Below are 27,184 nucleotides of genomic sequence, written 5' to 3' on the forward strand. Positions count from 1 at the left end.
CTACAAAATTTGGTTAGTGTACACATGAAGGAAAGAGGTCAGCTGAGGTTCCTCTACATGAAAACCAACAGGCATATCAACCAACTAAATCACGTGAATCAGCATTTCACCAAATTATTGTGAAGTAGGAGAAAGCTCTACACTTCCAAGAAATTTCTCTCTGCATCTTCCTGGATAGCGAGATGGATTTCAGCAATACAACCACCGAAACTATGGCTAGAGTTGCAGACGAGCGTGGCACTGAGTTCATCATATCCAGGAGGGATTAAGACCATGCTAAGTAGAAGAAAGGTAGAAACCATCACGATAAATGAAAAAATGGTGATCAGCACCACCAGAGAATGTCCGCAAGGAGAGGTTTTGTTGCAGAGTGCCGTGAAGCCTTTTTCAGAGTAGGGGAAAGCAAAAGGGTAAACCTGCTGAGAGTCCCCAGCCACTCAAGAATTAGCAGAAATGAAAAAGTTTATAGACTGACCACGACAGTCATGAAGACTCCTTTTATTGGACCAGAAGCTGCTCTAATCCTCACTAAGCTGATGGTAAAATCAAAACTATGTAACTGGACCAGGAGGATGTACATCGAATAAGCCTATGATTCAGAAACAAAAGCTGCCAAAGCCATGTATCAAGAGAAGTTTTGTAAACCTGAACCTGAACAGGAGACAGAATAATCTCAAGGCAGGACTGGCGACTGACCATGGGAACTTTGTAAACACCTACACACATGAACAAGCCCCAAACTATAGACTATGTGGTGAGGTGGATGAAACTGCACTGCACCTAATATTCGAATGCAAAGCTCTGGAGGAGAAAAGACACAGAATATTTGAGGCATTAAAGCCTGAAGAATCGTGCCTATTAAGGAACTAGTAAATGGTCTGCTACTACTTATAATGGTACCTTTTGTCTTTACTGGAATCACAGAGAGTAAACTGTACAATACTTAAAACCAATGTTGTTTTATCTCCCTACATTAATCAGATCAGCTATTCATCTTGTATACCATGAAATCTTTACTGGAAATGTAGGGTCAATTGACCAGAAATCGTAGCGAATTGCGTATCAGTTACGATCTGCTGTGGAAGAAACAATCCAGCATTAACTCGATGCAGGAATTATTCATCCATCAGCCAGCACCTTGTCAAGTCCAATTGTAGTTGTACCGAAGGAATCAGTTAACGACAAGAACATCTATGACCTATGTGTAGACATGAAATCAGTCAAAAGGTTTACAAACCCTCACACCTACCCCTTGCCAAGTATTGACAAAATGCTGAACAGATTAGGTAATTGTAAGTTTTCCACTAGTTAAAGAAGTATTGACGAATTTGTCTCTGTTGGTACGTTCTTAGTTTGTGATGCCATTTATACTTTTGTGCAACACCACAGGCTTTGCCGTAATTGTTTAACTAAGCCAGGAGCAAGGCTGCGAAGAAAAACCAACTGTCTTATAGGGTGCAGCAATCAGTCGTCCTTTTCTTAGGATTTATTACGCAAATCCAGTCACCGTTCTTTGAATACTACTGTATCAAATTAGTACTCCGCTGGTGGTCATGGAAAGCGCCGCATCAGCTGTTCGATACGTGAATGCCATCCGACCGATAGTGCAACATATCGGCAGCATATTGGCGGGGCATTCGTCTTCATGGACGACAATTCGTGCCCCCATCGTGCACGTCTTGTGAATGACTTCCTTCAGGATAACGACATCGCTCGGCTAGAGTGGCCAGCATGTTCCAGACATGGACCCTATCGAATATGCCTGGCATATAATGAAAAGGGCTGTTTGCGGACGACGTGACCCTCCAACCACTCTGAGGGATCTACGCCGAATCGCCGTTGATGAGTGGGACAATCTGGACCAACAGTGCCTTGATGAACTTGTGGATAGTATGCCACGACGAATACAGGCATGCATCTATGCAAGAGGTCTGCTACTAGGTATTAGAGATATTGGTGTGTACAGCAATCTGGACCACCACCTCTTAAGATCTTGCTGTGTGGTGGTACAACATGCAATGTGTGGTTTTCATAAGCAATAAAAATGGCGGAAATGGTGTTTATGTTGATCTCTATTCCAATTTTCTGTACAGGTTCCGGAACTCTCGGAACCGAGGTGATGCAAAACCTTTATTGATGTGTGTAGATTTTCGACTACCAGTCATGAGCTACGACCCAAAGCACAATAAAATTATTCTTGACAAAAGTTAGTCCTCATTTCCTCTCTAGAAGACACTCAGCAGAGATAATGCATTCAGCAGGCGTTCCGAGGTGCAGTGGATAGCGGTTTCGACTGCCGATAAGGAAGTCACATGTTTGGATCGTGGTATTGTTATACATTTTTAAAAGTTTTACACGAAATACGAAAATAGCATTAGAAAAAATTGATTGTAGCACTTGTTTCGATTGTAGGATATATTTTACATAGCTTCGCGTTAGTTTTAGTCTGAGAAATGGGTAACAGGGGATAAATGCATTTCCTTTGCAAACACTCACTTTTCTGGAAAGCATTGCTAGTAGTGAAGATGCCCACAGTGCAACGAGGTGTAGGACGATGAGGTTATACGGAGAGATATGAAGCGTGAACAACATGCAGATGACACAAATGTACGGGCTGTGGTGTTTGTGAGTTTAAAGTAACGTTAGCGGCTGAAGCAGACTTACTTCATCTTTATGTAAGATGATGAAATTGCCAAAGTTTGAACAATAAGGACACTAGCTGCACAGTACTGTATTTTTTCTAATAAAGTCAAAAATTTGCGGTCACAGTAACTAGAAAACATCTTTTTCAACGTAACGTTTGTGAACAGCGATTGCAAATGTAAGCGCATGTAAACAGTAAGGAAAACAAAATAATATTCTTTGATAGAGTTTTATAATTATGATTTGGTTTTCATAGGAGACGGCTATCGAGTCATTTTACAAATAAGTTAAAACGTTCTTTGGGATTAGACTCGAACCAGCGATCTATGGCCATCATCTTATAAAGTTCTATGGGCTACAGCTCTAATAACCGAGCTACCGAATATTTGAGATGTAGTTGGATAAAACGACATTTTTCACTAAGATTTTAATTTGGTTGAATAACGCTAGCCTTCGTTGTAACAGTGGGAGAGCATATCTCGGAGGTAGGTAAACATTAACTTCACAGTGCAGCACATGTTTATTTAAGTTAGTAAACTTGTGTGTCGACGTGATGGCAATTTGTGGGTACAGTGCAGCCACATTTTTTGGATCTTCTCATTCTCTGTAAGGCTCAAAAACAAGTTTTCAGGAGTTTTGTACAATATGGTACTATACACCACTTGTAACACATTTTGCGAAACGTATATTCCAAAGCAAGACATCACTGTGAATCAACATTATGACAGTAGGAGCAGCGAGCTACCCAGTGACGTCACAGGCATCACATGACTCGAATGGAGCGTTTTAGCGGGATTCAAAATTATTTGAATTTCATTTCCTTTTTGTAAAGGAATACTGAAACACAAGAGGGAAAAAAGCATGGTAGGAGCATAAAATGACATAATTAATCATTTAAGACAATTTCAAAAATTGTTCAAATGGCTCTGAGCACTATGGGACTTAACATCTGAGGTCATCAGTCCCCTAGAACTTAGAACTACTTAAACCTAACTAACCTAAGACATCACACACATCCATGCTCGAGGCAGGACTCGAACCTGCGACCGTAGCGGTCGCGCGGTCACAGATTGATGCGCCTAGAACCGCTCGGCCACTCCGGCCGGCAATCATTTAAGACAATTTCCAGAAAACCACCAAATACCATATTGTTACCTATGACCATCGAAGTCTATTATCTTTGTTATGATTTATGTTCAAGATGTGCTCAAAAAAGGTTCAAATGGTTCGGAGCTCTGTGGGACTTAACATCTGAGGTCATCAGTCACCTAGAACTTAGAACTATTTAAACCCAACTAACCTAAGGACATCACACACATCCATGCTCGAGGCAGGATTCGAACCTACAACCGTAGCAGTCGCGCGATTCCGGACTGAAGCGCCTAGAACCGCTCGGCCACCGCGGCCGGCAAGATGTGCTGGTACTAGTTCACTAAACATCAGTATTGTAACGGGCCACTACCTGAAGTTCTTCCAACGCATATGTGGTAATCATAATTATGCTGTGATTGATAATTTGTTCAAAGAGTATGGCCTTACATTTCCTGGGACAGTAATGTACTGTGGTGTATATTGATGTATTACTGTGTAACCAATCCCCTTCTGAGTAATCCACGCTGTAGCATCATGTCCAGATACTACCAGTTCTACATAAGCAAGAAGCTGCGGAACTTAACCACCAGGTCTTTTTTTTAAATTATATTTTTAGCCACTGGGCGTTCAGAGAGATGGCTTAACGCTCAGTACCGTTAGACACTACTTCCAACATATTTTGAGCGGCTCAGTTCTTCAGCTACCAAAGAGTTACGACCACAGTCTTCAGTTCTGCTAATCCGCGTCGTGATTTAATATTGATGGGCGACTGTAGTTAAGTTGTTACTTCGTTTATTTTTGTCCACTCCTGTTTATTTATTACTCTACTGCTGAGCGACCCTCGCTATCCTTTGCTTATTCTTTTGCTGAGAAGAGTAGCTCCTGACTAAACTTTTTCAGCAATGCTGGTCCACAATTTCGCCTTTTCTAGCCAAGATCACTAGGACATCGTTTCTCCCTTCTTGCCGCCTCAACTAGTCTCTCTCTTCAAATCCCTGTTTGAGAATGAACCTTTCTCGAATGCTCCCATCTCGTACACAGTTGATACTAGAACCATGCTGCTAACTTTGCACCCAAATCCTTGTCGACCTCAGGGTAAGCTTCACAGTGTCCCTCCCCGCTGTCACACAAGAGCATCTTTCCGCAGTGATCGCGTAGATAAACCATTGGTCTCCAGGGATATACTATATCCAGGCGCTTCTTTCACCACACACACTTGTGTAATCATTATGAAATTATGTACTTGTTGTTGTATTTGCTTTTCAAACTACATTTTCGGCTACTAATCCATGCACTTGACCGTAGAAAAGGTATTAAAGACCTCTGGCATTGCTTCCAATTTAAGGTGTAACAGCTTTGATTCCTTTACAAGTAATCACCTAACGGGTGAGAGACTCTTACGTAGTGAGCAATATGTAGTCCAACTGTGAAGCTATAATTTAGATGGAAAATCACCAATCCGGAATCCACTCGAAAATAATTCCTTCCACTAACTTACGCAATTTTCCACAAACAAACGTTTAACCTGACTTTGTCTTAATCAAAGTGCCAAATCGGTTAGTGTAATAGTCAGTCAGATATGTGGTAGTCGCCATTTACACATCAACCAGTAATACTGGAAACTGAACCCTACCTCCTAAACATTACAAATGCCGATTACCGAATCTGCTATGATCATTCCGTGATACCCTAAACCTATCGTGTATCTTTAGCCGGTAGCGGATTACTATTAAATAGCTCTCAAAATGGCATTATCACTTCCTCCTTTAAACTATCCGCTCATTTGGAATACCACTCTACCATTATTTTGATAGTCGATATACCGCTGGATGTGCCTCCAGTGACACTTGGTCGCTCCCACATAACTACGATCATTTGCTACAATCCTTGGATAAACTCATTACCGAAGAAAAAGGACAAATTATTGTGAATCGCACTATCACTCACATTGAGGACTGGCATCAGCAGAATTATATGTCAGCTTTAACATTGCGTAGCAGCGTTTCCAATCCTCTAGCCTTAGTTCTGTTTAGTGCTATTACATGGACCTTATACAGAAGAAGTTATTGTTAACGCTTCTACAAACAGACTCAACCAGTTCTGCCTGTGCCAGCCACAAGGCAAGTATAACAATCAGTGAAGGAGGGACTCCCTTAGGTACGTATGGATAGTTTTAAGATTATTCATGTGAAGTGATTTTTAAAAGCATTCTTGCAGACCCCCCCCCCCCCCCCCCCCCACACACACACCAATGAAACATGCACCCTGCCTTTGCTGGGGAGGCTTGCGTGCCTTAGCGATACAAATAGCCGTACAGGTGTAACCACAACGAAGGACATTTTCAGTAGTTGCAGGGCCAACAGTCTCGTTGATTGACTGATCTGGCCTTCTAACGTCAGCCAAAACGGCCTTGCTGTGTTGATACTGCGAACGGCTGAAAGCAAGAGGAAACTGCACCCGTAATTTTTCCCACTGGCATGCAGCTTTATGCATGGTTAAATGAAGATGGAGTCCTCTTACGTAAAATATCCCGGACGTAAAATAGTCCCCCATTCGCATCCCCGGGGTGGGACTAATCTGGAGGACGTCGTCATCAGGAGATACAAAACTGGCGTTCTGCGAATCGGAGCGTGGAATGTCAGATCCCCTAAACGGGCAGGAAGGTTACAAAATTTAAAAAGGGAAATGGATAGGTTTAAGTTAGATATAGTGGGAATTAGTGAAATTGGGAAGCAGGAGGAACAAGACTTATGGTCAGGTGAAAACAGGGTTATAAATAAAAAATCAAATAACGACAAAGCAGGAGTTGGTTTAATAATGAACAAAAAATAGGAACGCGGATGAGCTACTACGAACAGCATACTGAACGCATTATTGTAGCCACGATAGACACGAAGCCCACACCTATCACAGTAAAACAAGTTTACAAGCCAAGTAGTTCCGAAGATGATGAAGAGATTGAAGAAATGCATGATGCGATAAAAGAAATTATTCAGATAGTTAAGGGAGACGAAAATTTAGTAGTCGCGGGGGACTGGAATGCGATTGTAGGAAAGGGAAGACAAGGAAATGTAGTAGGTGAATATGGACTGGGGGAAAGGAATGAAAGGTGAAGCCGCCTGGTAGAATTTAGTACAGAGCATAAATGAATCATAGCTAACACCTGGTTTAAGAATCGTGAAAGGAGGTTGTATACATGGAAGAGGCCTGGGGACACTGGATAGTTTCAGATAGATTATATTATGGTAAGACAGCGATTTAGGAACTAAGTTTTAAATTGTAAGACATTTCCAGGGACAGATGTGGACTCTGAGCACAATTTATTGTTTATGAACTGTAGATTGAAACTGAAGAAACTGCAAAAAGGTAGAAATTAAGGAGATAGGACTTGGATATACTGAAAGAACCAGAGTTTTAGAAAGTTTCAGAGAGAGTATTAGGGAATGATTGACAAGAACGGGGGAAAGAAATATAGTAGAAGAAGAATGGGTAGCCTTGAGAGTTGAAATAGTGGAGGCTGCAGAGGATCAAACAGGTGAAAAGAAGAGGGCTAGCAGAAATCCTTGTGTAACAAAAGAAATACTGAATTTAACCCTTAACCCGAAACATCTCTGAAATGTGCGTGACTAGAAACATGCCGTCTCTCAAACCACCTAATATTTTATATCACGGAACTCCACATAAGCTGATAGAAATCAAGTAAATAGTCAGTTAATTCATGTTATAAGTAAATTTAGTACTTTTCAGCCCATATGAACACTTTGTTATACAAATTATCTAAAATAAACACGAAATATCACAAGTACGTGCAGTAATTCAGTGTCAGATTTCATGTTTTTGACCACTATTATACCAGACAATATATCCCTAAATATAAATAAAATATTGCAGAAAATGTAAATAAAAAGATAATAATCAATTGAACTGAAATATTAAATCACATCTCTTTTGCACAGTCGACACACATCTTTCTGCTGCATTCCAGGCAAATGGGTGACCGTATTTGATGCACTTACACGCCGTTTTCCTCTTCTTGGACGCAGGGCGCTTCATACACGTCTTCCTTTTATCCATTCTATCACTTGGTATGCCTTCGCTTAATTGCTGTGTGTCTCCCACAACTTTGTCGATCAATTCCTTGACATTTCTAGGTAAAATTTGAATTTCCAAGTATCTTCTTAGATGTGGCTCTCTCAGCTCCATGGCCAGACTTTTGGTGAATTTGAGACGAGTTAGCATGGGACTTCCTCTGTAGCACAAATACATAAAAAGCTGTTCACGCAACTGATGGTTACAAGTGTGTAAAAGACTGCCACTGACCAGCGCCTTGTACGTCTGTTTGACGAATAATTGGCACATTTCATGTCGAGCAAATCTACTCCAGATTTCGTTGCCGTGTAGTAACACATAATTTCTGGTTTATTTTTATGGTATCATTTTCAGTGGAATGATACGTTGAAGACTCAAGAATTACTGCCTTGTTTCTCCTAGGAAGAAATGAAACCAGTGTTGTATTCTCATAGAATCCATATAATGTTGTCCCAACTGGCCTACTTTTATCAGCCAAAAACTCTTAGAGAATTTCGCGTTTGTTCTTTCTAACCGTTCCTACGTATGTTAGTCCTCTCTTGCTCAGCTCACGAATGAGTTCTATAGATGTAAACCTGTTGTCAGCGGTAATGTTTCTGTTCCTACCTTCTATTGGTTTGCACAGACATGAAACAGCCTGAGTTGGTTTGGCTAGCTTTTTCTCTTATTCTGTCAGGCCACATCCATCACTATCTTTCCCTGAATATATGTAGGCATTGAAGAGGTAAGTGCTTCCAGAGTCTGCCAGGCACATAATTTTTATGCCATACTTGGCTGGTTTGCTAGGCATATAAACGCGGAAAGGACATTTTCCCCTGAATGGTAATAACATTCCATCCACTGCAACATTGACTTTTACACAGTATAATTGCTGAGAATTGATAATGAATTTCTCAAAAATGTTCGATATTGCAGCTGCGCGATCTGACTTCTTTCCTTCGTCTCTGGTAGTCGCGTCGTCAAGTCTCAGGCTGCTTAGAAGTATTTCAAAGCGCTTTGCCGGCATTGTCACCACAAACATAGGACGACCGATCAGATCCTTTTCGAAAACAGACAACATATCTTCGTGACACGATTTTAATATTGATGTCATCAATAGAGGGCCTATGAAAGCTTTGATTACAACATTGTCAGTATCTCTGTGATTGGACAGATTAGTTGTGTCCTGCAAATTTGCCCTTATTGTATTCAGTTTCACGTTTGTACGTAAAACTATGTCATCTATCATGTCATCATCGAATTAATTCTCCCATATTTGAGATTTAGTAGGACTTTGTCCCAAACTTCGACTTTTGGCTGTTAAGCCAGGCATCCCACCTTTCAGAATGCCGTGCTCTGGTGTTCTTCTCTTTCTAACAGGCTCAGAACGTTCCCATTGTAAATCATTTTTACCATAAAAGTACTGTGTTTGCTGTGAGGTATTATCTGTAGTATAGACCGCTCTAGGCTCTTCTTCCAATAAAACATTTTCTTCACTTGTATGAGAGTCTGTTTCATGGTGACTATCACCTATCGCGACATCTGGATCACCAACAGAATCGTCAAATGTGTCGTTATCGATCCATTTCCCTCTTCATCTAAATTCCGTAACTGCTCTTGCACCCAAGCTTACAAATCTGAATTAGCTGCAAATATGTCACTCTTCTTAGAAAGTCGATCCATGTTGTACCTGAAATATGACATAAATCCACGCATAGAAGAAGACGCTATAAAATAACAGCCACTGAAAGCAGAATATGTGGTAATTAGAAACATGCGGTTTATTGGACCTACCATATTCTTGTACGTTATACGAAACATTCGGTATTTCAGGCACACAACTTCGCGCACTCCTCTAAACAATACTCTGTATGTCTTCACTGACGAAGTAAAACTTATTGTTGACTTCTACTTTACACGCGGAAAGTATTGCGGCGAAAGTACTGGGAAAGTGAAGCCACGCTTTTTTGCAGTGCTGACACACTCGGCATTTAAAATAAACAAGGGGTCTGAGAGACCGATGCTTCGGATTAAGGGTTAATCGATGAGAGGAGAAAATATAAAAATGCAGTAAATGAAGCAAGCGAAAAGGAATACAACCGTCTCAAAAATGAAATCGACGGGAAGTGCAAAATGGCTAAGCAGGGATGGCTAGAGGACAAATGTAAGGATGTAGAAGCATGTATCACTGAGGGTCTTTTGGAGAAGAGAGAACCACCTGAATGAATATCAAGAGCTCAGATGGAAAACCAGTCCTGAGCAAAGAACAGAACGAAAGAAGGTGGAAGGAGTATATAGAGGGTCTATACAAGGGAGATGTACTTGAGGGCAATATTATAGAAATGGAAGAGGACATAGATGAAGACGAAATGGGAGACATGATACTGCATGAAGAATTTGACAGAGCACCGAAAGGTCTAAGTCGAAACAACATCCCATAAGAACTACTGGTAGCCTTGGGAGAGCCAGTCATGGCAAAACTCTTCCAGCTGGTGAGCAAGTAGTCTGAGACAAGCGAAATACCCTCAGATTTCAAGAAGAATATAATAATTCCAATTCCAAAGAAAGCAGGTGTTGACAGGTGTGAAAATTACAGAACTATCAGTTTACTAAATGGTTCAAATGGCTCTGAGCACTATGGGACTTAACTTCTGAGGTCATCAGTCCCCTAGAACTTAGAACTACTTAAACCTAACTAACCTAAGGACATCACACACATCCATGCCCGAGGCAGGATTCGAACCTGCGACCGGTGCAGTCGCTCGGTTCCGGACTGAAGCGCCCAGAACCGCTCGGCCACGGCGGCCGGCTATCAGTTTACTAAGTCACGGTTGCAAAATACAGACACGACTTTTGGAACACGCGATGACCCTACTACTTATCTTAGAAGATTGGTTAAGGATAGACAAGCCTACGGTTCTAGCATTTGTAGACTTAGAAAAAGCTTTTGACAATGTTGACTATAATACTCTCTTTAAGGCTCTGAAGGTGTCAGTGGTAAAATACAGGAAGCGAAAGGCTATTTACAATTTTTACAGAAACCAGATGGCAGTTATAAGAGTCGAGGGGCATGGAAGGGAAACAGTTAGTTGAAAAGAGAGTACATCTACATCTACATTTATACTCCGCAAGCCACCCAACGGTGTGTGGCGGAGGGCACTTTACGTGCCACTGTCATTACCTCCCTTTTCTCTTCCAGTCGCGTATGATTCGCGGGAAGAACGACTGTCTGAAAGCCTCCGTGCGCGCTCGAATCTCTCTAATTTTGCATTCGTGATCTCCTCGGGAGGTATAAGTAGGGGGAAGCAATATATTCGATACGTCATCCAGAAACGCACCCTCTCGAAACCTGGCGAGCAAGCTACACCGCGATGCAGAGCGCCTCTCTTGCAGAATCTGCCACTTGAGTTTGTTAAACATCTCCGTAACGCTATCACGGTTACCAAATAACCCTGTGACGAAACGCGCCGCTCTTCTTTGGATCTTCTCTATCTCCTCCGTCAACCCGATCTGGTACGGATCCCACACTGATGAGCAAGTATAGGTCGAACGAGTGTTTTGTAAGTCACCTCCTTTGTTGATGGACTACGTTGTCTAAGGACTCTCCCAATGAATCTCAACCTGGTACCCGCCTCACCAACAATTAATTTTATATGACCATTCCATTTCAAATCGTCCCGCACGGATACTCCCAGATATTTTACTGAAGTAACTGCTACCAGTGTTTGTTCCGCTATCATACAATCATACAATAAAGGATCCTTCTTTCTATGCATTCACAATACATTACATTTGTCTACGTTAAGGGTCAGTTGCCACTCCCTGCACCAAGTGCCTATCCGCTGCAGATCTTCCTGCATTTCGCTACAATTTTCTAATGCTGCAACTTCTCTGTATACTACAGCATCATCCGCGAAAAGCCGCATGGAACTTCCGACACTATCTACTAGGTCATTTATATATATTGTGAAAAGCAATGGTCCCATAACACTCCCCTGTGGCACGCCAGAGGTTACTTTAAAGTCTGTAGACGTCTCTCCATTGATAACAACATGCTGTGTTCTGTTTGCTAAAAACTCTCCAGTCCAGCCACACGGCTGGTCTGATATTCCGTAGGCTCTTACTTTGTTTATCAGGCGACAGTGCGGAACTGTATCGAACGCCTTCCGGAAGTCAAGGAAAATAGCATCAACCTGGGAGCCTGTATCTAATATTTTCTGGGTCTCATGAACAAATAAAGCGAGTTGGGTCTCACACGATCGCTGTTTCCGGAATCAATGTTGATTGCTACAGAGTAGATTCTGGGTTTCCAAAAACGACATGATACGCGAGCAAAAAACATGTTCTAAAATTCTATAACAGATCGACGTCAGAGATATAGGTCTATAGTTTTGCGCATCTGCTCGACGACCCTTCTTGATGACTGTGACTACCTGTGCTCTTTTACAATCATTTGGAACCTTCCATTCCTCTGGAGACTTGCGGTACACGGCTGTTAGAAGGGGGGCAAGTTCTTTCGGGTACTCTGTGTAGATTCGAATTGGTATCCCGTCAGGTCCAGTGGACTTTCCTCTGTTGAGTGATTCCAGTTGCTTTTCTATTCCTTGGACACTTATTTCGATGTCAGCCATTTTTTCGATTGTGCGAGGATTTATAGAAGGAAGTGCAGTGCGGTCTTCCTCTGTGAAACAGCTTTGGGAAAAGGTGTTTAGTATTTCAGCATTACGGGTGTCATCCTCTGTTTCAATGCCATCATCATCCCGGAGTGTCTGGATATGCTGTTTCGAGCCAGTTATTGATTTAACGTAAGACCAGAACTTCCTAGGATTTTCTGTCAAGTCGGTACATAGAATTTTACTTTCGAATTCACTGAACGCTTCACGCATAGCCCTCCTTACGCTAACTTTGATATCGTTTAGCTTCTGTTTGTTTGAGAGGTTTTGGCTGCGTTTACACTTGGAGTGACGCTCTCTTTGCTTTCGCAGTAGTTTCCTAACTTTGTTGGTGAACCACGGTGGGTTTTCCCGTCCCTCACAGTTTTACTCGGTACATACCTGTCTAAAACTCATTTTACGATTGCCTTGAACTTTTTCCATAAACACTCAACATTGTCAGTGTCGGAACAGAAATTTTCGTTTTGATCTGTTAGGTAGTCTGAAATCTGCCTTCTATTACTCTTGCTAAACAGATAAACCTTCCTCCCTTTTTTTATATTCCTGTTAACTTCCATATTCAGGGATGCTGCAACGGCCTTACGATGACTGATTCCCTGTTCTGCACTTACTGAGTCGAAAAGTTCGGGTCTGTTTGTTATCAGTAGGTCCAAGATTTTATCTCCACGAGTCGGTTCTCTGATTAAGTGCTCGAGGTAATTTTCCGATAGTGCACTCAGTATAATGTCACTCGATGCTCTGTCCCTACCACCCGTCCTAAACATCTGAGTGTCCCAGTCTATATCTGGTAAATTGAAATCTCCACCTAAGACTATAACGTGCTGAGAAAATTTATGTGAAATGTATTCGAAATTTTCTCTCAACTGTTCTGCCACTAATGCTGCTGAGTCGGGAGGTCGGCAAAAGGAGCCAACTATTAACCTAGCTCGGTTGTTGAGTGTAACCTCCACCCATAATAATTCACAGGAACCATCCACTTCTACTTCACTACAGGATAAACTACTACTAACAGCGACAAACATGCCACCACCGGTTGCATGCAATCTATCCCTTCTAAACACCGTCTGTGCCTTTGTAAAAATTCGGCAGAATTTATCTCTGGCTTCAGCCAGCTTTCTGTACCTATAACGATTTCAGCTTCGGTGCTTTCTATCAGCGCTTGAAGTTCCGGTACTTTTCCAATGCAGCTTCGACAGTTTTCAATTACAATACCGATTGCTGCTTGGCCCCCACATGTCCTGATTTTGCCCCGCACCCTTTGAGGCTGCTGCCCTTTTTGTACTTTCCCGAGGCCATCTAACCTAAAAAAAACAGCCCAGTCCACGCCACACAACCCCTGCTACCCGTGTAGCAGCTTGCTGCGTGTAGTGGACTCCTGACCTATCCAGCGGAACCCGAAACCCCACCACCCGAGGAATCTGCACCCCACACGGTTGCAGAACCGTCTCAGCCTCTGATTCAGACCCTCCACTCGGCTCTGTACCAAAAGTCCGCAGTCAGTCCTGTCGACGATGCTGCAGATGGTGAGCTCTGCTTTCATCCCACTAGTGAGACTGGCAGTCTTCACCAAATCAGATAGCCGCCGGAAGCCAGAGAGGATTTCCTCCGATCCATAGCGACACACATCATTGGTGCCGACATGAGCGACCACCTGCAGATGGGTGCACCCTGTACCCTTCATGGCATCCGGAAGGACCCTTTCCACATCCGGAATGACTCTCCCAGGTATGCACACGGAGTGCACACTGGTTTTCTTCCCCTCTCTTGCTTCCATATCCCTAAGGGGCCCCATTACGCGCCTGACGTTGGAGCTCCCAACTACCAGTATGAAGCCCACCCTCTGCGACCGCCGGGATCTTGCAGACTGAGGGGCAACCTCTGGAACAGGACAAGCAGCCATGTCCGGCCGAAGATCAGTATCAGCCTGAGACAGAGCCTGAAACCGGTTCGTCAGACCAACTGGAGAGGACTTCCGTTCAGCCCTCCGGAATGTCTTTAGCCCCCTGCCACACCTCGAGACGACCTCCCACTCTACCACAGGTGAGGGATCAGCCTCAATGTGGGCAGTATCCCGGGCAGCCACAGTCGTAGTCCGATCGGGGGATGTTTGGGACGAGCTGGCTGTCCCCGAGAAACTCCCATCCGGACCCCCACAGTGATGCCCATTGGCAACAGCCTCAAGCTGTGTGACCGAAGCCAACACTGCCTGAAGCTGGGAGCGAAGGGATGCCAACTCAGCCTGCATCCGAACACAGCAGTTGCAGTCCCTATCCATGCTAAAAACTGTTGTGCAAAGAACGTCTGAACTAATCTACAGAGAGCACAAACAATTCGACACAAAATTTAAACGGTTATTAAAATACAAGATTGCCTAGTAAATGCAGTAATGCTGCTACTTGCGCACTGTTGACACACTGCTCGGCGGCGGAAGGAAACTACGCGATTTTACACTATTCAGGTACTAAAACGCGCTGCTACAACTCTCAAATACTATAATACGCCCGAAATTCATGAATTAAACAATGCAAGTACCAAAAACGGCGGCAGGGAGCACACTGACAGGGTTGTAGCCTATCCCCGATGTTATTCAATCTGTATACTGACCAAGCAGTAAACGAAACAAAAGAAAAATTTGGAATAGGAATTAAAATCCATGGAAAGGACATAAAAACTTTGAGGTTTGCCTAAGACAATGTAATTCTGTAAGAGACACCAAAGGATCTGGAAGAGCAGCTGAGCGGAATGGACAGTGTCTTGAAAGCAGGATATAAGATGAACATTAACAAAAGCAAAACGAGGGTAATGGAATGTATTCGAATGAAATCAGGTGATGTTGAGAATATTAGATTGGGCAATGAGACACTTAAAGTAGTTATAGAGTTTTGTTATTTGGGGGGACAAAATAACTGATGATGGTCGGAGTACAGAGGATATAAAATGTAGACTGGCTATGGCAAGGAAAGCGTTTCTGAAGAAGACAAATTTGTTAACATCGAGTACAGATTTAAGTGTCATGAAATATTTTCTGAAAGTATTTGTATGGAGTGTATTCATGTATGGAAATGAAGTATGGACGATAAACAGTTTAGACAAGAAGAGAATAGGAGCTTTCGAAATGTGCTGCTGCAGAAGAATGCTAAAGGTTAGATGTGTAGATCACGTAACTATTGAGGAGGTACTGAATAGAATTTAGAAGAAGAGGAATTTGTGGCACAACTTGGCCAGAAGATGGGATCGGTTGGTATGACACGTTCTGAGGCATCAAGGGATCCCCAATTTAGTACTGGAGGGACGCGTGGAGTGTAAAAATCGTAGAGGGAGTCCAAGAGTTGAATACGCTAAGCAGATTCAGAAGGATGTAAGTTGCAGTATTTATTAGGAGATGAAAAGGCTTGCACAGGATACAGTAGCATGGAGAACTGCATCAAACCCGTCTCTGGACTGAAGACCACGACAACAACACTGACGGAAATAAATCGCAACACCAAGGAGGAGTCGTGTGACTTAAAAGAAAGTTTGTAGGCGTGTTTATACATCTGGAAGATAACGTCTGTTAAGATTTCGTACCAGTCGTATAAGAGAGGCGCTAGTAGCGCCACTATGAAGATGGAAATCAAGTTTACTTTAAATACACGCTATAACGGCCTTGAGTGTAAGTTACTTTTAAGAGTGGAATAATGAGATGATGTTAGTCAGGAATATCTTTAAGGTGACAAAGTCGCCATTATCAACACCTCACTGAGTTTGAACGAGGTCCTGTAATAGGGTTACGAGAAGCTGCATGTTCCTTCTGCGATACTGCAGAAAGACTTGGCAGGACTGTAGTTTTGCCCGCATCTCGTGGTCGTGCGGTAGCGTTCTCGCTTCCCACGCCCGGGTTCCCGGGTTCGATTCCCGGCGGGGTCAGGGATTTTCTCTGCCTCGTGATGGCTGGGTGTTGTGTGCTGTCCTTAGGTTAGTTAGGTTTAAGTAGTTCTAAGTTCTAGGGGACTGATGACCATAGATGTTAAGTCCCATAGTGCTCAGAGCCATTTGAACCAGGACTCTAGTTACCGTACACGATGCTGGCAGCGGTGGACAGGAGAATGTGCGGTCTCAAGAAAAACGAGCTCTAGACGGCCACGTAGCACTACCAAGAGGGAAGACCATCGTTTTCGGCGTATGGCTCTGGCGCATCGTACTGCATCTGCAGCAGCAATATCAGCAGCATTTGGCGCCACAGTGACACAATGAACTGTTTACAAATCGGAACCCTCAAGGATAGCTCGTCGCATCCTTTCGTGTATTGCAGACTGCCTGGATCATCCGCCTGGATCATCAGCAAGCCAAGTTCTTCTGCTGTCCTATCGCAGATTTTACATTGATTCATTTCTCTACTTATCGAAAGCCATAGAGCTGACAAGAACATGAATAGTGTGTGAGCACCTTTTTGTGTAGCATGTTTGTGCTTGTGCGTGAGTGATTTTTGCGGGGGGGGGGGGGGGGGGGTGTAAGGCCCTTTCTGCTATGCGCCCTGACATACACGGTGACTGACCGTGCATGTGTTGCGAAACTGGAGAGTGTTACTGATGTGCGCTTTTCGCAGAGTGGATTGGTAGTCAGGGGTTGGTACTGCCAGCCAATAAATAGAGTGTGATAAATCCTAGAACGTGTATTTTTCTGTAAGCATACATTCTGAAATGGAACAATGCCTATTTACATTATCAGATTATGAGTAGGATAAATTAGAATGACAGTGGTGTTTGTTGCAGGATTCTACTGCGAGTCGTTTATGAAACATCGTATTTTGAGAAGTTCCCACACCGACACTTGTACAATACCTCTTGTAGCACACACTAAAGAATAACGCACGTTCATGCACTAGTTATGTGGACTGTGACCAGAAAAGAGACAATTGAGCATTATAGAATGTGTTGAAAATTACCACCGTCAGCCACAGTACACGTTTCCAGTCTGGTACGGAACGACTGCTGCACACGTGCTATCATGTCAGCGGATATGTCCGAGCAGGCTGCTGTAATACATCGTTGCATATCACTGGCTGTAGTTGGTATGTCCTTGTAGACAGCGTCTTCCAGTTTTTCCCACTGAGGAAAGTCTACAGGCCTCAAATCTGGGGAACGGGCCGGTAAGGTACAGGTCCTCTACGTCCAATGCAGAGATTTTTGAAACAATTCGTGAAGGTATGCTGTAGTACAACAGTGCATCATCGTCTTGGTACCACAAGTTCCCCATAGTCTGCAGAGGAACATCTTCTGGCATCCGTGGAAGATGGGCTGTTAGGAGGGCGCAATACTTGGGCGCGTCCAGTGTTCCGTCTATGAAATACGGGCGTGTTAGCTGATGATTCACTCTCCTACACCACCCGTTTACTCTCCATCGACGCTGAAGTTCATCTGACGAAGCCGATGGGGATAGTCAACAAACCAATTGTGCATGTTTCGGCGGTTTAAATTGGCATGTCCATGACTGGCTTCGTCAATAAACAAGATACATGATACATCTCGAGTACCCTGTCTTAATGCCCATGTACAGTAGTTGATGGTGAGAAATAGTATAGGGATGGAACCTTTGTCGATGGAGAATGCATTGGACACTTGCCTGAATCATGCCACTTCCTTGTGCGATTACGCCGGAGTTAATGTGCAAATCAACTGAAACAGCAGCAAGAACATTGATTCCCCCCTTTCCTTTCTGTCGTCATTTTTTACTTCTGCTACGTTGTCTAGGTGTAACATTATCACTTTCAAGTAACTGGCTGAAGCGGTTGATAAATAACTGCCGAGATGGTTGACGTCTATTTGGACATATTGCCCATACACCCTAAAAGACGAACTGTATTCATCTTACACTCTCTATATACCATGAGCATGTCGGCTTTTTCTACATTGGTAAGTCCCACCGTTCACTCACGACCTTCTGCTTGGACCGACACGCATTAACTGAATAGCAAGTGACAATGCACTCAAGGAACACACAATCACACTGTAAGCAAATGTAACTACATCGCTCCTAGTAAGTATGCAAGTTGAACGACACAATGAAGTGTCAGTGCGGAAACTTTTCAAAATACGATATCTCGTAAACGACTCGCACTAAAATCCTGCAACAAACACCACTGATGTTCTAATGTACCCTACTTTTGGTTTGAAAATGTCAGTAGGCATTGTTCCATTGAAAAATTGTATGTTTGCACCAAAAACACGCTTCGTAAGTATTATTACAATTTGTTTATTGGTTAACAATACGAGTCTCAGACTAACAATCTATTCTGTGAAAACCGCACATCAATAGCAATTTCCATTTCCGCAATATTTGCGGTGCAAATTTTAAGTGATTCACCCTGTATATAAGGTGAGTTTCTCGTGCGTAGATGGTTGAAAAACGTTAGTATTTATTTATTTAGTTACTGTATGGCAATACTATCTGGAGTAACTATCATAAACGAATTTCATAATTTTAAAAATTAACAAAAACTTGAACACTAAATCTAGAAATTATTACCTCAAATTTCAATCCATTCGAGATCTGGCCCCGTCACTTCAAAGAAATCTTCAAGGTTTCCACAGTAAGCTCGTTTTTTACAGCTAGTTACAATGTATTTGATGGTGTGATGATAACTGCTTCAGTCACATTGAAAAAATGAAGCCCTTCCCAACAGGCGGAGGCTTTCTGCACTGAGTCCATGGCCTGTGCATATCCTTTAATTGTCTCCCAAGCACGCCACGGTAATTTCTGCCGGCTGGTCTTGTAACAGGTCTTGTGAGAGTTTGAAATTTTTCATGTCTGTGACCACTGCCCGTTCATGTGGAAATCCATTGCTTGCAACGATTTTCTCAATATGATGGGTGACTTCCTGGACTTCAGTCGGCTCATTCTGAGCTACATTGCGCCACCAGAACTGCCACTCAACGAATATGAAAATAACATTAACAATTTCTGTTCATAAAGACCGTTACTGAAGTTTTCTAACAATGTTCTCGAGAGTTACATGGTGTCTGTCTAAGAGTGTCTGCTTTTATGATTTTTTAATATATCTGTAACGCACTCTCGACAGACTAGAAAACCTGTGACTATTCGTACAGTCGTTCTATGTATACGCTTGATGTCCCCTGGTAATACAACTGTACACTACAATTTAGTGTCTCATTTACACTTCACAAGTAAGATATTCATTTTTATTTTTTGGAATAAAATATTTAACTTAACAATTTACCAGAAACTTAGCAGAGAATATCAACCGCTGCTAGTAGCCAGCTCACTGGAGGGTTCTTCAACAGCTCCATACACCGAGTCAAGACCTACTCCAATGTTGTGGACATCTCCCAACCACGTCGCCCACCAGCATAGATCCCGCCTACTCAAGGGATCTCGACATGAGCTTCGTCATATCCTCTCCTCCATGAGACTGGGTGGGGGTTCAGTACTGAGGCTTAACGCCTGTGGCGTCAGCAGCCAGCATCACATCACTGCTGCGAAGATGCCTAGCACACAGAGGACAATTTCTCGGAAAACAACCCTTCGACCGTCCACCAGGATGTGACCTAGTGCTCCTAGAGGCCACAGGCTGCACAGCTCTGTTCTCTTCTGCAAGACAAGTGGTCGAAAATAGGCCTAGCTGTATCCTACGGCAGTGTTTGGGCCGGAACAGATCAGTTATCTGAGTGAATTTTCCTATGCCAAGTTGCTGACTCTGCATTATTCTATCAATCAGGATTCTGACTCAGGAGTCACGTCGATGACATCGCTGCCATTCACGTCTGATTTCGTGAGGCTGGGAGCTACCAGAAGTGGCCTTAGAGTGTTTGTGGCCTCCTTGCCAAAGAATACGGGGATTGCATCATCGTGACAGACTTCTGGTCTTGTAAATTTATTCCTATTTATCTTTCAAATGTATATATGCCAAACCTAGACAAATTTGCTCTCTATGGGACTTTGACAATTTAGACTGAGTGACAGTCCAACCGGGCTTCAGAAACCAGAATTTGTTTCAGTCCAAATGAGAGTAGACATGCTAATCTTCGGTAAATAAACTTGTCCAATCGTTGAAAACCGGACATTTTTCGTGTCACCATCGGTGGAGAGATCAACAATCATAGCAAGTAATTTGGATAGCAGCAGTTATATATATGAGATGTTAAAGCCAGTGGCTGTGGCCTGATTTCGAGGTATCAATGACGTTATGTTTTATCAATACAAGACCACATACTGCCTGTGCTGTCCTAACCTATCTCCAGACAGAGAATGTTCGACTCTTGCCTTGCCCAAAACGTTCTCCAGATTGCTCACCAAGTGAAAGTATTTGGCTATGAATTCCCAAGAGACTGACACGTCACCACTCGCCAGCCACTACAGCTGACGAACCCTGGCCTAGAGTTGAAGCAGCGTGGATAGACGAACCTGTATCTGTTATCCAAAGTGAGTTCGACTTGAAGCCCCACTGCGTTAGAGCTGTTGTTGCTGCCAGAGGTGGCAGCTCCCTGTATGCCTCCAAACCGCCTACTGTCTTAATCATATTCTTCCCATTACATTGTATACGTATAACAAATAAAACATCGCTAATTGCTATCCTTCCAAGTGTTGCAGTTTCAAAAGCCAGTACTGTAAGTGTACTTCAGATTTGGACTAGCGAACATGTGCCATAATTGCTACAAATGTATTGAACAAATACGAGTTGCTGAGTTTAGCCTTTAACGCTTAAACTCCATTGTATTTGATAGTGTATCATAATTTAAATTTCTTTTATTAGGTTGCGACAGGAGAGGGAATCATGCAGGAACTTACTAATGTAAGTACTAACTTCATAGAAGTCGATGTCTGATCCACAGTTTAGGAAAAACTGTTATGGTCAAATTTTGTGAATTTAGCGTCATGTATGTCTTATATGTCTCAAGATAGAATTATGGTTCCTAGTAATCGACCTGATATTGTATTCCACTCACTTGAGCAGTAAAATGGAGCATTGTTTGGGTATTTTATTTTTTCCTCTAGTTATTAGTATTTGTTATCTGATATGTGCAAATATTTGACGGTTGTAAATTTTATACATCTATATGTGTTTAATTTAATAATTATGCTCAGAGAAACTGATATCAGCATAAATTCAGAGAAACAAAGACATATAGACAGTTTTGTGCAAGACACGAGTTATAGGATGTGTTGTACTGGTTTGTAGCGCAATGCGCGAGAGACAGAGGAAGTTACATAAAGGACGATAACAATTAACTATCGATGTGGAATGAACTGGATGCAAACAGCTGCAGGATGGTGAAGTCGAGAAAGAACATAGAGGTGTTTTCGGACACTGGTTGATGACTAACTTTTCCGCTAACCTTAGATTATACATCATATTTAATTTTCATTCTCCATTTATGTATCTCTGTACACACGTTTTGATCAGCATTTCTTCTGAATTAATGTCTGAATTCCTTATATCCATGTGGCCGGTTTTCTCCCTATCTTCTTCGTACAAGGTGGTTCCCAATACATGATCCGTTGTGCGAATGTCTCCTCTGACATCTTTTTCGTATGCCCATACCATATGAGTTGCACATTTCTACAAATTCCACAATCAAACTCGCGACATCCATTTTCTTCCTGATGTCTTCATTTCTGGCCATTTCCTAAATCGATAGTGCTGCAGACTGTTGCCAAAATTCCATCGCAGTTACCACCAATTTTACTGTCCATACCTCTGATTCATATGTCATAATCCTTGTAGTAATAATAATAATAATAGGAGTCGCTTACACCAGGTTTCACAATGAATAAACAACGCTTTGCTGTTTTAGCATGTCGAAACGCCGCGGCAACAAATTACCGCCCATGGTAACTAGGAAATCTGCAAAACCACGAGCTCTCAAAGATATGACTATGAACGCCCTCCCCATTTATTACCAAATTTAAAGTAAAGTTTGGGCGACAAGTGTTCTGCTCGGTGAATTGTTCGAAAAACAATGTGTTCCCTCTGTTAGAAGATTCGATACAGAAAATGGACTGCCACCTCTAGCTCTACTTTTGATTGACACTGCGCCATGTCATCCTTCAGAAATGCAGCTATTCATTGGAGACATCAAACAATTTTTACCGCCAGGTGTAATCTCTGTCTTGCAACCAACGGATCAAGGTGTATTACAAAACCTCAAGTTGAATTACGGAAAAGAGCTTCTATGGTTTCTAATTGAAAGAGAGGACTGTTCCAACTTAGAAAATATGGAAAACATAACAATAAATTTCGCCATCTACTGGCTAGCTGAGGCCTGGGGCAATAGGAACATTTAATGTAAAAATCGTGGAAGAAACTGTGGCCAAGTCTGGAGCTTGAAGAAACCTGACCCATTCCGGCATCAGACAATAATGATATCCTTCAACTTGTTCAAGAAATTCACGGTGCGAAGGTGCAGCGGACAATTGCCTTCAAGAACTGATATCAGTCGACGATTATGGTCATAATAAAATCAGTGTTGAAATTATTGACTCTATAGTCCAGAATCAACCTGATGACAACTCTGAAGACGAAGATAGTGAAGGAGAAGACATCCCTAATCATATTGTGTCACATTCTGCCGCTACAGATGCCCTTGAATTGGCATTATGCTCCGCAGAAAGAAGCACATTGTTGGCACACCAACCGATGTGATGTTTATATGACCTTCGCAAAAATCGCATTATCAGGCAGCTTCAGTTATTTATCGCAAAAGAAGAGTCCCGATTTTGCAAGTTGCTGTAAGTGAGAATTGCAGTATTGCCTCATAAACATGAGCTACAGTACACTAGTTATCAGTGGAATAAGCATTTCGTCCCGATAAATTAATTTTCGACTATGAGTTTTCCAGTTCTACAGTATATAAATTCATTTCTCACTAAAAATAATTTTTTTATTTATTTTTTTCCTCCATTCTGAATTTTGTTCGGATCATCGAAATTTCGGATTTGCAGAATTCGGATTAGTGGGGCTCTACTGTATTTGTCTTTCTTTATTTTTACCTCTTTGTCTACATCTGAATGAAAGTAACAGAATGATTTTATTCTCTTGCAGTTAACTGCCTCACTTACAACTTCTTTGGCTGCCTCAAGTACATTATGAACAATAAGTTTTTACTATACGCCTGTATCATCAAATTCTGTTTCAGATAATGTTTTATCTATCCTTCTTCGTATAAATTCACTATACAATGGCACAATAGAGGAAGTTACAGAACCAAGCGTACGTGTGTAAGGTGCCTTGATTCTCAGACTTCGAAGAGAAACTTTTAAAAAGAACTACCGAAGGGTGTGTGTATCAGATGATATACAGTTAAAGAAAACATAATATCATTTGGAAAGTCATGTATACAAACAGTGTAGTGGAAGGAAGAACATGTGCAAGTCATGAAACCGCGAGAGCATAGTATATTGAGTTCAGTGTAATTCACAATCATTAAAAAATCGCTGATTTCGTTCAGTAATAAATTAATATGTGATTTATAAGACCTACTAATGAAACTGATGTTTGTGTGTATTTTATACCCAGACTTACAGAACAGCCTACCATAAGCAGTCCTAGATATATTTTGATTTTAGAAACTGACAATTTACAGACATTCATTATTCATATGTCGTAATTTTAAAGGCGAATTTTTTTTGATACTAGATGGCAGCATCATTTGCTACTTTCATACGTCATCTGGTAGGCACGGCTTCCTTGTATACATCTTTAATCACTGAAAAATACTGACAGTAGAAGTCAACACAATACCCCGCACCACTTGTGCATTCAGAGTGTGGCAAGCATTATTATTTTGCACCAACATACAGCTTAAATATTTGTGAGGACGTTTTCTGGAGGTTTCCTTTGCTTGAGAGGCAAATGCCGTAACTGGACACCCTGTCCTAAATAGTAGTTTTGCTCGGCCCCACTAGCAGCTCATTTGCTACTTGGCAGGAAAATTCCTGACTCTAAATGTGCCAGTCCGCTCTGCCTAGAGCACGAGAAGTATACATGGGGGTTTCAGCTGCCCCTATCGATGTCTTTTTATGCAACCCGCAGTGTTATATCTGAAATTCAAAAACAACTCGCGAGCTTCTCATATTTTCTCGTTCACTACCGCAAACTATTAGTCTTACAGAAAAAATTAACAGGACATTCTTGTAGGAAATTGAATGTATTTAAATTTTGTACCCGATACGTTTTCGCTAGAGGTCGTAGTTTTCGAGTTGTTCGAGAAAAACGAACAAAGTGACCTTCAAACGCACCCCCACTCCCACACTCAGTCACCTCCGATCAAGATTACTATTATGTTGCTTATGGTACTCTCCCTACCACTGTACAAAAATTTGTGATTGCACGAATTATTTCCATATTAGACCTTTTTCGTCTTCATTGACTGGCCTTATTACGCCAACTGCTTGGGCGAAGACTCATAAACTGTAAAACTGGCATTGGTATTAAGTTTAACCTAACAGTTTTGTGAATTTTAACTGCATAACATAAACAATTACATCTAACTACGAAATTACTGTGCTTGTAAGGATTAAGTCTGGATCGAGAACGAGATTTTCACTCTGCAGTGGAGTGTGCGCTGATATGAAACTTCCTGGCAGATTAAAACTGCCAGGAAGTTTCAAGTCTGGATCGAGTTGCCAACCTCATTAGTATCAGTGCATCGTTTACAGAAGTCGTTTGTCTTTCATTACTCGTTCGTTAATTAATAATATTAACGAACTAACCGACTACGCTGGGCTGGCCGTTGTGGCCGAGCGGTTCTAGGCGCTTCAGTCCGGAACTGCGCTGCTACTGCGATCACATGGACGTGTGTGATGTCCTTAGGTTAGTTAGATTTAAGTAGTTCTAAGTCTTGGGGGCTGATGACTTCAGATGTTCAGTCCCATAGTGCTCATAGCTATTTGAACCACTTTTGACTACACTGGTGGCGTAATAGCCCAACAACAGAGATCAGAAACGGTCGAATATCGAGAATTCTGGAACAGGTCGAGTGCTCAGAAATTTTTGTACAGTGGCAGGAGGGGGCACCATGAACAGCATACTAGAAATCCTGACTGGTGAGGGATGAGTGTACGGGTTGAGGTACGTCTGAAGGTCACTTTTGTACGTTTCTTTTGATCAACTCGAATACCGTGGCCTCAGCTAAAACGTAATCCAGTACAAAAATTAACTACATTCAATTTCCTGCAACTAAGTTCTGTCCACTTTTGCTGTAGAACTGATGTTTGCACGTAGCGAGCGAGAGAATATGAAAACCTCGAGCATGTTTCTTTAATGCTAAATATCCAGATATAACACTGCAGGCTGCATAAGACGACATTGGTAGATGCAGGTGAATCATCCTGTATAAAGCAATGGGAGCATGTGATCGAAGTGTAACAAATACACAGTCAGTAAACTGCACATAACCTTCTATCTGACCGTAAATTTAGGATATATTTTTAACAACCTACAATAAATTCATTATCGAAGTGTAGCATCTGATCTGTACTAGCAGGAATTCTTTCGTAATATTTGCGTTCTACATACGTTACTGTTTTATACTTGGATGACCTTTTATGTGAGTGTCAAGTCAAACACCTTTCAGCCATCTGATTTCCAATCTGTCATTTTAGTGGACAACCAGCTTCGGCGATTTACTACGCCATCTTCAGGCGCCCTGACCGACGTGTAGGAAGATTCCAACCTCTGTTCCGATCAAAATGGGGGCCAGCATTAAAGACTGGTACATGTAGATTTCTGCTAGATACGGCGACCACTTCAATTATCACCGGCAGATGATTTTGAAGTGGTCGCTGCATGTAGCAGAAATCTATAGATACCAGGCTTTTAATGCTGGTCCCTATTTTGACCGGAACCGAGGTTGGAATCCTCCTACAGATCTGTCGGACGGCCTGAAGATGGCGTAATAAATCGCCGAAACTGGTAGTTCAATAAAATAACAGTTTGGAAATTAGACGGCTGAAAGGTGTTTGATTTGACACTATATTGTACAGCCAAGTCCTGCAACCATCTCTGAAAAGATGGACATACAGAGACTTTTATGTGAGTTGGAAATTCAATTTTACGCTGAAGTAAAGATTAGCAGCTAATGGAAAATCGTGAAGTAGAATAGCACGGAAGAGGAGGATCAGTGTTTAACGTCACGTCGACATCGAGATCATTAGTGACCGAGCACAAGCTCGGATCAAGGAGCGATGGGGAAAGACATCGACCGTGCTCTTTCAAAGGAACCATCCTATCATTTGCCATAAGCGATTTAGGCAAATTACGGAAATCCTAAATCACGATTGCCAGACAGTTATCTGACACGTTGTCCTGTCGATTACAAGTCCAATGTGCACTGCCTCGTTCGGTAGGAAAAATACAATTACAGCTGTGCTCATCTATGAGCAATACCTTCTGTAGACCAACTGCAGTTTCCCATGCTCCGATTAATGAAATGAAGCCTGAAATTCGTTTTCCTATAACTGAGCCTATATAGTCACACCGCTTCATATCTTCACATAATGTTTCTCCCAAACATTTGTTCGACCTGTCTAGCTGTGGTTCATGAAGTCTGTAGGCAATGGGTACCACGCTCTTACATTCCGTGAAGTGCACAACTTTACATCTTTGTACGTAAAGAGCTCTTTTTCAATATTTGCATTTCAATTAACTTCTGCCTATCTGTTGAATTATGCGTCGTTTTGTACCTATTGCACAGTAGGCTCTGTTTCTTAAG

Source organism: Schistocerca americana, chromosome X (genome assembly GCF_021461395.2).
Source record: "Schistocerca americana isolate TAMUIC-IGC-003095 chromosome X, iqSchAmer2.1, whole genome shotgun sequence".
NCBI classification, from domain to species: Eukaryota; Metazoa; Arthropoda; class Insecta; order Orthoptera; family Acrididae; genus Schistocerca; species Schistocerca americana.